Here is a 17194-nt window from a genome sequence, read left to right on the forward strand (position 1 = left end):
GCACAAAGCAACAACAAAGAACAAATTCTCAAGGCAGCCAGAGAAAAGAAGAATACAACATATAAAGGAAGGCCTATTAAATTATCATCGGATTTCTCAGCAGAAACAGTACAAGCTAGAAGAGAGTGGACCGCAATATTTAAACTTCTGAAAGAGAGGAACTTTCAGCCAAGAATACTATACCCATCATAGCTATCCTTCAAATACAAAGGAGAAATAAAAACATTCACAGATACAGAAAAGATTAGGGAATTTATCATCAGAAAACCCCCACTCCAGGAAATACTAAAGGGGGTTTTCCAACAAGATACAAAGAACAAAAAACAAAAAAACAAAAACAAAACCACAAGTAAAAGCTCCATCAAGAAAACAATAAAACCAAATTTAAACTGTGACAACAAAAGCAAAAAAAGGGGAAGAAGACAAAGATTAATAGCAGCTAAGGACAATGGGCTGCAGAAGCACTCATAAGATAGTGTACTACAATGAACATGGTAGGTATCCTTTTTATTACTTAATGGTAACCACCCTAAAAAAAACACCACAGAAGCACATGACTTAAAATAGGTAGCAACAGAGGAAAGAAGTATGGAATGCAAGCAAACAAAAACAAATGATAGAAAAGCAAAAGAGAAGAATCAAACAACATACAAAACTAACAGAAAGCAATTTATAAAATGGCAATAGGGAACTCACAAGTGTCAATAATTACACTAAATGTAAATGGATTGAACTCACCAATAAAATGACACAGAGTAGCAGAATGCATTAAAAAAGAAAATCCACTCTATGCTGCCTACAAGAAACACGTCTAAGCAACAAGGATAAAAACAAATTCAAAGTGAAAGGCTGGAAAACAATTCTCCAAGAAAACAACACCTCAAAAAAAAGCAGGTGTAGCAATACTCATATCTATTAATGCTGACTACAAGACAGTAAAAGTACTCAGAGACAAAAGTGATCACTACATAATGATTAAGGAGACACTAAATCAAGAAGACATAACAATTCTTAATATATATGCACCAAACCAAGGAGCATCAAAATATATCCAAAATATATGACAGCTAATTATTGACCTAAAAACAAAAACTGACAAAAATACAATCATACTTGGAGACTCAATACACCGCTGACGGCTCTAGATCATTCATCCAAACAGAAAATCAATAAAGATATATTGGTCTTAAATGAAACACTAGAGCACCTGGATATGATAGACATTTACAGGACATTTCATCCCAAAGCGACAGAGTATACATTTTTCTCTAGTGTACATGGAACATTTTCAGGATATGTTGGGCCACAAAAATAATATCAGCAAATTCAGAAAAGTCAAAATGGTACAAAGCATATTTTCTGATCATAAAGCCTTGAGCCCTGGCCGGTTGGCTCAGTGGTAGAACGTCGGCCTGGCGTGCAGATGTCCCGGGTTCAATTCCCAGCCAGGGCACACAGAAGAAGCGCCCATCTTCTTCTTCACCCCTTCCCCTCTCCTTCCTCTCTGTCTCTCTCTTCCCCTCCCGCAGCCAAGGCTCCATTGGAGCGAAGATGTCCCGGACACTAGGGATGGCTCCTTGGCCTCTGCCCCAGGTGCGAGATTGGCTCTGGTCGCAACAGAGCGACGCCCTGGATGGGCAGAGCATTGCCCCATGGTGGGCGTGCCGGGTGGATCCCGGTCGGGCGCATGCGGGAGTCTGTCTGACTGTCTCTCCCCGTTTCCAGCTTCAGAAAAATACAAAAAAAAAAAAAAAAAAAAGCCTTGAACTAGAATTCAACTGCAAAAAAGAGAAAAAAAACCCATAAAAATGTGAAAACTAAAAAACATACTTTTAAAAAATTAATGGGTCAAAAAAGAAATATGCAGAGAGATCAAAAGATATATACAGACAAATGAAAATGAAAATACAACATATCAGAATCTCTGGGATGCAGCAAAAGCAGTAATAAGAGGAAAGTTTATATCACTTCAGACCTATATGAACAAACAAGAGAGAGTCCAAGTAAACCAATTAACTTCACACCTTAAGGAACTAGAAAAAGAAGAACAAAGACAACCCAAAACCAGCCGAAGAAAGAAAATAATAAAAATCAGGGCAGAAATAAATAAAATAGAGAACAGAAAAACTATAGAAAAAATTAATAGAACAAGGAGCTGGTTCTTTGAAAAGATCAACAAAATTGACAAACCCTTGGCAAAATTTACCAAGGAAAAAAGAGAAAGGACTCAGATGAACAAATTCCAAAATGAAAGAGGAGAAATCACCACGGACATCATAAATATACAAAGAATTATTGTAGAATACTACAAAAAATTATATGTCACCAAATTCAACAATCTAGAAGAAATGGATAAATTCCTGGAACAATATAACCTTTCTAGACTGAGTCATGAAGAAGCAGAAAACCTAAACAGACCAATTAGCAGGGAGGAAATAGAAGAAACTATTAAAAACCTCCCCAAAAATAAAGTCCAGGCCCAGACAGTTATACTAGTGAATTCTATCAAACATTCAAAAAAGACTTGATTCTTATTTTACTCAAAGACTTCCAAAAAATTGAAGAAGAAGCAATACTTCCAAACATATTTTATGAGGCTAACATAACCCTCATACCGAAACCTGGCAAGGATGGCACAAATAAAGAAAACTACAGACCAATATCTCTAATGAATATAGATGCTAAAATACTGAACAAAATACTAGCAAATCAAATACAACATATTAAAAAAAATAATACATCATGATCAAATGGGATTCATCCCAGAATCTCAAGGATGGTTCAACATATATAAAAACAGTTAAAGTAATACACCATATCAACAAAACAAAGAACAAAAACCACATGATCTTATCAATAGATGCAGAAAAGGCATTCGATAAAATACAACACAACTTTATATTTAAGACACTCAACAAAATGGGTATAGAAAGAAAATATCTCAACATGATAAAGGCCATAATCAGCTAACATCATATTAAATGGCATAATACTGAGGACTTTCCCCCTTAAATCAGGAACAAGACAGTGTTGTCCACTCTCTCCACTCTTATTTAATGTGGTGCTAGAAGTTCTAGCTAGAGCAATCAGACAAGATAAAGACATAAAAGACATTCATATCGAAAAAGAAGAAGTAAAGGTCTCACTTTTTTGTAGATGATATGATCCTATACATCAAAAACCCCAAAGACTCCACAAAAAGATTACTAGAAACAATAAACCAATACAGTAAGGTCACAGGATACAAAATTAATATACAAAAGTCCATAGCCTTTCTATATGCCAACAATAAATCATTAGAAACCGAACTCAAAAAAATAATCCCCTTCACGATTGCATAAAAAATAAAATAAAATACCTAGGAATAAACATAACAAAGAATGTAAAGGACCTATATAATGAAAACTACAAAGCATTGTTAAGGGAAATTGAAAAAGATACAATGAGATGGAAAAATATTCCTTGTTTTTGGATAGGAAGAATAAATATAATCAAAATGGCCATATTACCCAAAGCAATATACAAATTTAATGCAATTCCTATCAAAATTCCAATGACATTTTTTAAAGAAATGGAACAAAAAATTATCAGATTTATATGGAAGTATAAAAAACCCTGAATAGCCAAAGCAATCCTAAGGAAAAAGAATGAAACTGGAGGCATTACAATACCTGACGTCAAACTATATTATAGAGCCACGACAATCAAAAGAGCATGGTATTGGCAGTAAAATAGACACTCAGATCAATGAAACAGAATAGAAAGTCGAAAAATAAAACCACATATATACGGTCAAATAATTTTTGATATGGGCCAACAACACACAATGGAGAAAAGAAAGCCTCTTCAACAGATGGTACTCGGAAAACTGGAAAGCCACATGCAAAGAAATGAAACTCAACTACAGTTTGTCCCCTTGTACTAAAATTAATTCAAAATGGATCAAAGACCTAAATATAATACCTGAAACAATAAAGAACATAGAAGAAGACATAAGTACTAAACTCATGGATCTTGGTTTTAAAGAGCATTTTATGAATTTGACTCCAAAGGCAAGAGAAGTGAAAGCAAAGATAAATGAATGGGACCACATCAGACTAAGAAGTTTTTGCTCAGAAAGAGAAACTGATAACAAAATAAACAGACAGCCAACTAAATGGGAAATGATATTTTCAAACAACAGTTCAGATAAGGGCTTAATATCCAAAATATACAAAGAACTCATAAAATTAAAAAACAAACATACAAACAAACAATTCAATAAAAAAAATGGGAAGAGGACATGAAGAGACACTCATTAGTTATTAGAGTAATGCAAATCAAAACTACCATGAGATACCACCTCACACCTGTTAGATGAGCTATTATAAACTAGACAAGTAATAGCTAGTGTTGGAGTGGCTGTGGAGATAAAGGAACCCTCATTCACTGTTGGTGGGAATGTAAAGTAGTACAACTACTATGGAAGAAAGCATGGTGGTTCCTCAAAAAACTGAAAATAGAACTACCTTATGACCCAGCAATCCCTCTACGGGGTATATACTCCTAAACCTCAGAGACATTGATACGTATAGACACATGCAGCCCCATGTTCATTGCAGCATTGTTCACAGTTTCCAAGACATGGAAACAACCAAAAAGCCCTTTAATAGATGACTGGATAAAGAAGATGTGGCACATATATACTATGGAATACTACTACTCAGCCATAAGAAATTATGACATCGGATCATTTACAACAAAATGGTTGGATCTTGATAACATTATTCGGAGTGAAATACGTAAACCAGAAAAAAACAAGAAATGCATGATTCCATACATAAGTCAGACATAAAAACGAATCTAAGAGACATGGACAAGAGTTACGGGGGTGGGGGGGAGGAGAGGGAGGAAGAGGGGAAGGGGAGGGGGAGGGGCAAAAAGAAAACTAGATAGAAGGTGATGGAGGACAATCTGACTTTGGGTGGTGGGTATGCAACATAATTGAATGACAAGATAACCTGGACATGTTTTCTTTGAACATATGTACCCTGATTTATTGATGTCATGCCATTAAAATTAATAAAAATTTATAAAATATATATATATATATAAAACTATGAACAAATCCCTATGCAGACTATACATATCTTACTTTAAAGTAAAAAAATGAAATGGGAACAAATACAATATTTAAAATAAAGAACAAGTAAATTTAAATAAAAAAAGAAATAGGGCTCATATTGTGTTCAAAATATATTATTTTAATTGATTTTACAATATTTTAATATAAATTCATATTAGGATTTTATTCTTTTGTATTTGTAGTGATACACACACACGTTAACAGACACACAAAGTGTTAAACAGGCTAAATTTTTTTATTTTGTCATATGACTAAGAGAACAATATGTTTGTATGAGTTTTAAAATCAAGTGTGGGGATAGCTTACAAAAATCTGCATTAATTACAGCCTTGAGGTTATCATGCTAGGTAAAAACAGCAATCCAATTCAGATGGCTCATAGTCTTTAACAGCTGTAATAAAACACGCATAAATAAGCTTTATAGAGAATTATTTATACCTTGGAAAATAGTTTCTGTTCTATCTTCAATAAAAGAATTATACCACTGAGATTAACTCCTTGTGATTAAAATGCAATGGCTTATGTTTAGTGTGTGTATGAACAATTTAAAGAAGGAATTTACTTGAATGTATAGAGTTTGAGAGAATGTATATATACTTGAAAAAAAAATGAAAACTATGAAAAAGAAGGTGTAAAAAGTTTTATAACAATTGTTTAAATTAAATGATTATAAATCCAGCAATTATCCTGAAGCCTGTTTATTACAGATACAGTCATATCACTTTCCGGCAAATCTTTAAGTGTTGATAAACATGTGTTCAAAAGCAGAATAGTCTTGAAGTCTGTGATCAACTAAAGTAATACAAAAGTCATCACAGGACTGGTCTATATGATACAAGATGCTTGATATTATAGTTGTAATAATGTAATTTTATGAATTAAATGGCAAGATTAGCTGGAGATAATGAAAGCTTGACTACACTTTTAAAGAGGTAATTGTTGCTGGCTATGGCTTCTCCAATACACATGCAGACAATAATTTTACTTCCACAATATATCAGAAAGTTAGTGTGGATAAAAAATTATGTTAATTAGATAAATAATTATAACTTCTCTAACCCCAGATATATTTTAACATTAAGTAGCTTTGCCTAAATATTAAAAAAATTGTTAATTTCCCAAATTTAATCACTAACTTCAATATTAAAAATATAGAAACTGATTTTTTAAAGTAAAATTTGATGGAAAAATTATTCCCATGTTTAGAGAATTTCAGTATGTTTAAGAAATATGGAGCATTCAGGCCCTGTCCCATTGGCTCAGTAGTAGAGTGTTGGTCCAGCATGTGGAAGTCCCATGTTTGATTTCCTACCAGGGCACACATCTTCTTCTCCACCCTTTCCCCTCTTCTTTCTCTCTATTGCTCTCTTCTCCTCCCTCAGCCAAGGCTCTATTGGAGCAAAGTTGGCTTGAGTGCTGAGGATGGCTCCATGGCTTCCACCTTAGGTGCTAGAATGGCTCCAGTTGGAATGGAGCAATGCCCCAGATGCACAGAGCATCGCCCCCTAGTGGGCATGCCGAGTTGATCCTGGTTGGGAGCAAGCAGAAGTCTGTCACTCTGCCTCCCTTCTTACCAGTAAAATACAAAAAAAAAAATTAAAATAAAAAAATGAAGCATTTAATTTGTTTTTACAAGTATATGATAGTTTATTATTTCAAAAATCCACTGACATAATTTTTAGGAAAAAAAAATTTATTTTGTCAAGACTAAATTTAGAATTAATCTGATCAGAAACAGATACAAAGCTAATTTTTCTTAAAGGAGTGAAATAACCACACCACTTAGAAGAAGATTACAAATTGGTGAAAGTCTAATAGAAATATAGTATTTTGACAGTTTATCTCAATGTAAAGTGGTACCTTGAAATACGAGCAGACCAACATACATTTTTTTTTTTTAAGATACAAGCTGTGACTCGGTCTGTATTTTTGTTGGAGATTCAAGTGAAATTCCAAGATACAAGCCATGATTCTGGAAGCTGCCACTAGTTGGTGCATTGGCGCACAGGTCCAGTAATGGCAGCACAACACCAGCATCTCATTTTTTTTCACATGTTACCCACAGAATCAAGTCAAATCTCATGACTTTACTCGTTCTTGCATCATTTTGCATTTTTTACTAACTTTTTTTGTGTGCTATCATGAGGGCCAAAGAAAGTGAGTGTAAAGGACAGTGGTGAGAAGAAGAGAATGATGTCAATAGAAGTAAAGAAGAAATAATAAAAAAAACATGAGCGTGGTGTACAAGTGATGAAACTGGCAAGGCTGTATGACTGCAATACATCTATAATTTGTACCGTCATTAAACAAAAGGATGCCATCAAAAGCGCAAATCCAGTAAGGAACTACAATTCTGTCCCAATTAAGGACAAATATCCATGAAGAAATGGAGAAGCTTCTGCTGGTGTGGGTGAAAGAGAAAGAACTGGCTGGAGATACAGTGACAGAGACTATAATATGCAAAAATTTACATATTACATATGCATATTACATATGTAATATGTAAATATATTATTTACACGGACTTGAGGAAGAAAGAATCATCAACCTCAAAAAAGGCAGCAGAAGATATGTTTAAAGCAAATCACGGCTGGTTTGAAAATTTCAAGAAGAGATTTGGCATCCACTTGGTGGTGAGGCATGGTGAAACTGACATTAAGGCAGCTGAGGAGTACATCACACGTTTTGCTGTGCTTATCGCAAAGGAAGGATACAGCCCCCAACAAGTGTTCAACTGTGACAAAACAGGATTGTTTTGGAGAAAATGCTCCAGAGGACTTTCATCATCACAGAGGAGAAAAAGCTGCCAGGCCATAAACCCATGAAGGACCATCTGAATCTTGCATTGTGTGCAAAAGCTAATGGTGACTGTAAAGTAAAGCCACTGCTAGTGTATCATTCTGAAAATCCTCGAGCCTTTAAGACTCATAAGATTCCTTTTTTTTTTTAAGACTCACAAGATTCTTAATGAAAAACTGTAAGTTATATGGCGCGCCAATGCTAGGGCATGGGTTACGCGGCAGTTTTTTATTGAATGGGTAAATCTCGTCCTTGGTCCTACAGTGAAGAAATATCTTCAAGAAAATAAAATCCCGATGGAAGCATGGGTAAATCTCGTCTTTGGTCCTACAGTGAAGAAATATCTTCAAGAAAATAAACTCCTGATGAGAGCATTACTAATACTTGATAATGCTCCAGCCCACACACCTGGTCTTGAAGATGACATTCTCGATGAGTTCAAATTCATGAAAGTCCTCTACTTCCCACCCAACATGACTTCAATCTTGCAATCTATGGATCAGCAGGTCATTTCCAACTTTAAAAAGCCTTACACAAAGCACTTGTCCCACCACTGCTTTGAGGTGACTGAGAATATGATTCTAACCCTTTGAGAGTTTTAGAAAGATCACTACAACATTGTGATATGTTTACGCATTATTGACTTGGCATGGTAAGAGGTTACAAAAAAAATCTTGAACTTGGCATGGAAAAAGTTATGGCCTGATGTTGTTGCAGATAGGAACTTTGAAGGATTCAAACCAGAGACCGAGACTGAGGTAGAAATGTTGGAAGAGATTGTGTCCCTCAGAAAGTTGATGGATCTGGAGATCGATGAATGTGGTGTAAACAAGCTTGGTGAGGAACATGAGGAGGAACTCTCAACTGAGAAGTTGAAGGAGCTACAGATGGTGCAACATATGGAGCTTCTGCAAAAGATTAGTAGTGAGGAGGAGGTAGAGTCGGAGGAAGTAATTTCAACAAGTGAAATTAAAGACATGCTGGCAATGTGGCAGAAGCTTTCAAGTTTTATTGAAAAGAAACACCCAGAAAAAGTTTCAGCTGGTCATGCTTCAGCACTTTTTAATGACACTTGTTTGTCACATTTACATAAGATTATAAAAAGCAAGCAAAAGCAAACATCTTTGGATAGATTTTTATTCAAAAGGCCTGCAAGTGAAAGTGCAGCCAAAAAGGCAAAAACAAGTGATGATTAAATAAAAAATATGTAATGTTAAGCTTAGGTTAAGTTTAAAGTTAAGAAAGTGCATTTTTTTTTTACAATTAAGTCTTTGTGGTTTCATTTTAAGTAAAGAAAGTGCAGTTTTAGTTTTGTTCAAAGTAATGAAAATGCAGTTTTAGTTTACATTTATTGTTAAGAAAGTGCAGCTTTAGTTTACATGTCTACAGTGCCTGAATCCCTTCCTCCTTCCCTCCTCCTCTGCCATTCATCTCTATTAGCCGCACTCGTCTGTCTCAAAGGTAAGAAGAATACAGTTCTAAATAACACTTTTTCCTCTTATTTCATATATTTTGTTATGCATTGGTAAAGTATACATGTGTGTTTCTTAATGAAAAATATGTCTTTTTTCATAATTTAGGATGGTTTGTGGATGTTTCAGAGGGCTGGAATGGATTAAATCTATTTAAATTATTTTAAATGGGAGAAATTTGTTTGATAAATGAGTTGACTGTCTTATGAGCTTGGTTACAGAACAAATTCAACTCGTATCTTAAGGTTCCACTGTACTTTAATATATTTGTATGTATAGACTGTCTATTTCTACTTCTAGAAATCTAGCTAAAGGAAATAAACCTATATATGCAAAATATTCACTGCAGTATTACCAATAATGAAAAAGAAGAATATAATCCAGATATAAAATACATCTGATTTTTAATTATATAAAACTCATTAAAATGGACATCAGAAGGTAATTGAAATTATATTTTTAATAATTTTAATCACTTGAAAAATTACTTATTATTTTGCTAAGTTAAATATTTAAATGTACATTTGCAAAAAATGCAATGCTAATTCTAATCATGAAAATGACTAGACTTAGAAATTGACAGAATTTGTTGTTCATAGCATCACCAGTGGTTTATGTTATAATTTCACCATAACCTTTTCTATTTTTGTCATTTTAAGATATCTATATTTTACTAATTTCAGAGTTATAAAATATCACATTATTAATGGTCTGTATTTGCAATTAACTAACACTTAGAATATTTGAAAATAATTTTATCCCTGGTGCTGCCATACAAAATAACATAGACTGTATGGCTAAACATAAATTCATTTTCTCATGGTTCTAAGAGCTAGAAGTCTGAGATCAAACTCAGGCAGGTAAGATTTCTTCTGTGGTTTCTTTCCATGGCTTGATGTTAGCTAGCTAGCTGCCTTCTGCATCTTTACATAGTCCTTCCCTATACACATATGCTCTTGATATCTCTCTTCGTGTGCCCCAATTCCCTTTTATTATAAGGACATTGGTTTGATTAGATTAAAACCCAGTCTAATGGTCTAACTCTAACTTAATTAGTTTTTATAAGTCCTATGTTCAAATACTGTCACCTTCTGAGGTACTAGGGATTAGGATTTAAACATGAAAATTTGGAGGGCACACAGTTCTACCATATCATTATTGATAATTCTCTTCTGAGAATCAGGAAGATATTTTCTATATGTTTTCTACTTTATTGTTTGTCCTCTTAGTGATTCTGTGTACACAATTCATTTTAAAATATTGCAGCACTGCCTGACCTGTGGTGGTGCAGTGGATAAAGTGTCGATCTGGAATGCTGAGGTCGCCGGTTCAAAACCCTGGGCTTGCCTGGTCAAGGTACATATGGGAGTTGATGCTTCCTGCTCCTCCCTTCTCTCTCTCTCTCTCTCTCTCTCTCTCTCTCTCTCTCTCATTCTCTCTCTCTCCCCTGTCTAAAATGAATAAATAAAGTCTTTAAAAAACAAAACAAAACAAAAACCCACAACCCTTTGTTTAATAAATAAATAAATAAATAAAATATTGCAGCACTTTTTTGGCTTATATAAAATGTTTAGTTTTTCATAAGTACATAATTTTTTCTCTCAGTTCTTTAGAGTACTGTTCTTTTCAATAATTTTATATTCTTCATAATAGAGGCAGAGCAGCAAATAACAGTGTAGTTTTTAGATTGACTGACTGGGTGTGGATGTCGTTTCCCACTTACTAAGTGACTCTGGGCAAGTCCCTTCTTTTGGCTCACTTTCTTCATTTTAAAAAGGGAAAATAGGGCCAACTTCATAAAGTTATCAGAATTAAATTAAATAATATGGGCAAAGCACTTATAATAATTCTTAATCCACATTAAACACTCAATGTACGTTAGTAATTATTATTTTTATTATGAGTCTCATTAGCAGTAATTGCAAAAGTTGGGAGAATGTATTTTAAGAGAATTAGTCATATTTCTGGAGAAAAGTTCCAGAAATTAGTAAGACTAATATATTTGTAAGCACATATTATTTTCTGAATTTCCCCAACCATCAAACTTGAGGTTTATTTTAATAGAATATTGCATTGCATACAATAAATCTTTAGATTATATGTAGAACCAGGAATATTCATTTCAGTGCCATGTTAAATTACAAAATTTATTATAGAGGGCACATTGTCATCTACTGACTCTAACAATTATTTTTGAGACATATAGCTACTCTTTTGTGCTTTAGATTTCTTGGTATACCATAAGTTTTATTTACAAGCTCATTTTTCTACATTAATCTCTTATACAGTTGGTACTCTGTTCCTATTAGTAACATACAACCAACAACCTTTTTTAATTAAATTAATTTGGGTGACATTGGTTAATAAAATTATATAGGTTTCAAGTATACAATTCTATGATACATCACCTGTATATTGCTTGTGTGCTCACCACTCAAATTCAAATATTTTTTTATCACCATATATTTTTCATTATTTTTTTATAGTCTACTATCCTCTCACCCCTGTTCCCTCTGGTAATCACTGTGTTGTGTGTATTTATGAATTTTTGTCTGTTTTTCTTGTTTGCTTATTTGTTGCTTTCAGTTTTTTATCACACATATGAGTGAAAACATATGGTTCTTAACTTTTTCTTTCTGATTTCTTTCACTGAGCATTATATTCTCAACATCCATATAAATTGTCGCAAATGGCAATATTCCATCTTTACTTATGGCTCAGTAGTATTCCATTGTTTATATGTACCACATGTTCTTTACATGTTTTTTTTGCTCTTGTCACTGCTAATTTAAGCATGAATGTAAACACTAATCTTGATATATATTACTAAGAGAATCTTGTTTGATACCTTCAAATAAAAACTGACTAGCTTTTGATAACTTATTTATATAACTCTGCTGTTACTGCATGAGAATCACACAAAAGGAGATCATATTACATTTAAAAGAGGAAATATTAAGACAAGGCAATAGAACAGGGAAAAATAACATTTGCTAGACAATCATATATATTTCTTTAAGAAAGTAGGATATGGAGGAAATACATTTGGGCTTTGCGATCATAACTGACATTAAACATTTTAGCTATGAAAATTTAAAAAAACAAATAGTTTCCCATCTTTCCGGACCAATTTTAACCTGTAAAATGTGAGGAGTGTTAACAATTATAATTTTTTTAAAGATTTTTTAAAAATTTGTTCATTTTAGAGAGGGGGGAGAGGGGAGGGAAGAAGGGAGGAACCAGAAGTATCAACTCCCATATGTGCCTTGATCAGGTAAGCCCAGGGTTTTGAACCAGCAACCTAAATGTTTCCAGGTTCACACTTTATTCACTGTGCCACCACTGGTCAGGCAACAGCTTATAATTTTTGTCATATAATTAAAAAAAATAAAATTAGCTTTCTAGTCTCTACCACTTCAGTATGTCACTGAATCCAAAATGGTTCTCTAGGACTAAAGTTAATATGTATTCACAGTCCATTAACAAATTTGTTTTGCTGCCATGTGCTCCTGCCTAAGACTTTATAAATACCTCTTCCGCAGATATATCTGGGCTGCTGCTGCAGCCGGGTCACATGCTATTGTGCTCAGGAGCTGGACAGCAAATATACAACCACTAAAACCTTACTCATCAGCTAGTTAATTCAATTCATTGGGGTATGGTCAACCTATACTGTTGTCACAAGGCTGCAAAATCTGTCCTTTTCACTGCAGCAGGTCATTACTTTTTATTTTATTTAATCTGAAAAAAAACATATGGGGAAATTATTAACAAAATATATTCCCCACCTACTTTAAATAGTCTTAAAAATGAGAATTTGCAATATAATCCACTTATCAGAAAGCAATTTAAATGTAAAACCTTGTCATCTCTAACTGGGATAAAATTTGAAAAAAGATGTTCAAAAAACTTAATTTTTACAATAGCTTCAGCACAAAATTTATATTTTGGCTGGAATAAAATTTACATTTTATACTCAATAGAATAGCAACTGATTATTGGGCAGGCAAAGGTGAACCGTTTGACAAGACACCAGCCCTTGAAGAACTTCAGGAAAGAATTGAATAGTGTAATCAATTAATGTCAGAAAGAAAGAGCAGGTAATATCCTATATCAAATTTTACAGGGATGGAAGGAGTATACATATAGATTGAGAACATGGCTGTCAGAAATTTATAGTAGGACAGACAGAAATTACAGAACTCTGTAGTTTGAAAGTGAATAGAGATATTAGGATGTTTGACATAAAAACCATATTGCTACCAAACTATTTTAATAAAATATTTAGTAGATAATGTATTTATCTTTCATAATAAAAGTAAATTGTTTTATTTTTTGCTATAGCAGATGCAAAATGTATTAGCTTGGTGCTCTAAATATTTTCCATCCCCCCCCTCCATATAATCCAGCTCCATGGCAGGAGGCTATCCAGTAGACTGACCTCTATGAAACACATGCAGGAACTTACTGCCTTCTGGCCCCTAGATGGTTTTGGCCAAGTGGAAGTACTTAGAGATTAGAGAGTATCGTGGACTGAAATACATCCTACAAAATTTATATGTTGAAGCTCTTACTCCCAGTACCTTAGAACATGACTACATTTGGAGATAGAGTCTATAAAGTGGTTATTAAGTTCAAATAAGACCATTAGGGTGGGCTGTGACCCAATTTGACTGGTGTTCTTATAAGAGGAGATTGGAACAGACTAGAAAAGATATTAGAGATATGAACTCACAGAGAAAGGATCTCAAAAAGAGGTCTTAGAAGAAACAAAATCTGCCAGTACATTAATATCAGACTCCTAACTTCCACAATTCTGAAAAATAAATTTCTGTTTCTAAAGCCACACAGTCTGGAGTGTTTTGTAATGGCATCCCTGGTAGACTAACACAAAGGGCAAAAGACTTTTTTAAAGCTCCCTTGATTCTTTCTTTATGTCGGATAGATGTAGTTTGGCCATAGATGAATACCAAAGGCATGGCTTCTTTGGGACAACTCTCTCCCCATACACAATTTTTATTTATTTATTTATTTTTTTATTAAATTTAATGCAGTGACATTGATAAATCAGAATACATATGTTGAGAGAAAACATCTCCAGATTATTTTGACATTTGATTATGCTATATACCCTCACCCAAAGTCAAATTGTCTTCTGTCACCTTCTATCTGGTTTTCTTTGTGCCCCTCCCTCCCCCACCCACTCTCTCTTCCCTTGCCCCCTCCCCCCTCCCGCCAACCCCCCACGCCTGTTGCCATCACATTCTTGTTCATGTCTCTGAGTAGCATTTTTATGTCCCATCTATGTAGGGATTCATATAGTTCTTAGTTTTTTCTGATTTACTTATTTCACTTCGTATAATGTTATCGAGGTCCATCCATGTTATTGTAAATGATCCAATGTCATTATTTCTTATGGCTGAGTAGTATTCCATAGTATATATGTAACAAAGCTTTTTAATCCACTCGTCCTCTGACGGAAACTTGGGCTGTTTCCAGATCTTCGCTATTGTGAACAATGCTGCCACAAACATGGGGGTAAATTTCTCCTTTTGAAGCTGTTCTATGGTGTTCTTGGGGTATATTCCTAAAAGTGGGATAGCTGGGTCAAAAGGCAGTTCGATTTTCAGTATTTTGAGGAATCTCCATACTGTTTTGCACAGTGGCTGCACCAGTCTGCATGCCCACCAGCAGTGCAGGAGGGTTCCCTTTTCTCCACATCCTTGCCAGCACTTATTCTGTGTTATTTTGTTGATGAGCACCATTCTGGCTGGTGTGAGGTGATATCTCATTGTGGTTTTAATTTGCATTTCTCTAATGATTAGTGATATTGAGCATTTTTTCATATGCCTATTGGCCATCTGTATGTCCTCTTTGGAAAAGTGTCAATTCATTTCTTTTTCCCATTTTTGATTGGATTGTTTGTCTTCCTGGTATAGAGATTTACAAGTTTTTTTTATAAATTTTGGTTATTAACCCTTTATCAGACATATTGTCAAATATGTTCTCCCAAGGTATAGTTTGTCTTTTTATTCTGTTCTTATTGTCTTTACCTGTGCAAAAGCTTTTCAGTTTGATATAGTCTCATTTGTTTATCCTGTCTATTATTTCACTTCCTCTTGGAGATAAATCAGCAAATATATTGCTCCGAGAGATGTCGGAGAGCTCACTGCCTAAGTTTTCTTCTAAGATGCTTACGGTTTCACTGCTTACATTTAAGTCTTTTATCCATTTTGAGTTTATTTTTGTGAGTGGTGTAAGCTGGTGATCTAGTTTCATTTTTTTGCAGGTAGCTGTCCAATTTTCCTAACACCAATTGTTAAAGAGGTTGTCTTTACTCCATTGTATTTCCTTACCTTCTTTGTCAAATATCAGTTGTCTATAGAGCTATGGGTTTATTTCTGGGTTCTCTGTTCTGTTCCATTGATCTATATGCCTGTTCTTATGCCAGTAACAGGCTGTTTTGAGTACAATGGCCTTGCAGTATAACTTGATTATCAGGAAGTGTGATACCTCCCACTTTATTCTTCTTTTTTAAGATTGCTGAGGCTATTCGTGTTCTTTTTTGGTTCCATATAAATTTTTAGAATATGTAATCTATATCGTTGAAGTATGTCATTGGTATTTTAATTAGAATTGCATTGAATTTATAGATTGCTTTGGGTAATATAAACATTTTAATGATGTTTATTCTTCCTAACCATGAGCACAATATATGCTTCCACTTGTTTTTATCTTCCTTGATTTCTTTTATCAATGCTTTGTAATTTTCTGAGTACAAGTCTTTAGTCTCCTTGGTTAAGTTTACTCCTAGGTACTTTATTTTTTTGGTTGTAATAGTAAAGGGGATTGTTTCCTTAATTTCTCTTTCTGACTATTCATTGTTGGCATATAAAAATGCCTCTGATTTCTGAGTATTGATTTTATATCCTGCCACTTTGCTGAATTCATTTATCAGGTCCAGTAGTTTTTTGACTAAGACTTTAGGGTTTACTATATACAGTATTATATCATCTGCAAATAATGAGTTTTACTTTTTTTTCCCAACTTGAATGCCTTTTATTTCTTCTTCTTCTCTGATTGCTGAGGCTAGGACTTCCAGGACTATGTTAAATAAGAGTGGTTAAAGGGGACACCCCTGCCTTGTTCCTGATCTTAAGGGGGATTGCTTTTAGTTTTTGCCCACTGAGTATGATGTTGGCTGTGGGTTTGTCATAGATGGCTTTTATCATGTTGAGGTATGTTCCCCGTATTCCCACTTTGCTGAGAGTTTTGATCATGAATGGGTGCTGGATTTTATCAAACCCTTTTTCTACATCTATTGAAATTATCATATGGTTTTTCTCCTTCTTCTTGTTTATGTGAAGAATCACATTGACTGATTTACGAATATTGTACCAGCCTTGCCTCCCAAGAATAAATCCCACTTGATCATGGTGTATGATTTTTTTCCATATATTGTTGGATCTGGTTTGCTAATATTTTGTTGAGGATTTTAGCATCTATATTCATCAGAGATATTGGCCTATAATTTTTTTTCTTTGTGTTGTCTTTGCCTGGTTTTGGAATCAGAATTATGCTCGCCTCATAAAAAGAGCTTAGAAGTCTTCCTTCCTCTTGAATTTTTTGAAATAGTTTGAGAAGGATAGGAGTTAGTTCGTCATTGAATATTTGGTAGAATTCAGTTGTAAAGCCATCAGGCCCAGGACTTTTCTTTGTTGGGAGTTTTTTGATAACTGTTTCGATCTCATTTGGTATAATCGGTCTGTTTAGGTTTTCTGATTCTTCCAGATTGATT

Source organism: Saccopteryx bilineata, chromosome 2 (genome assembly GCF_036850765.1).
Source record: "Saccopteryx bilineata isolate mSacBil1 chromosome 2, mSacBil1_pri_phased_curated, whole genome shotgun sequence".
Lineage (NCBI taxonomy): Eukaryota > Metazoa > Chordata > Mammalia > Chiroptera > Emballonuridae > Saccopteryx > Saccopteryx bilineata.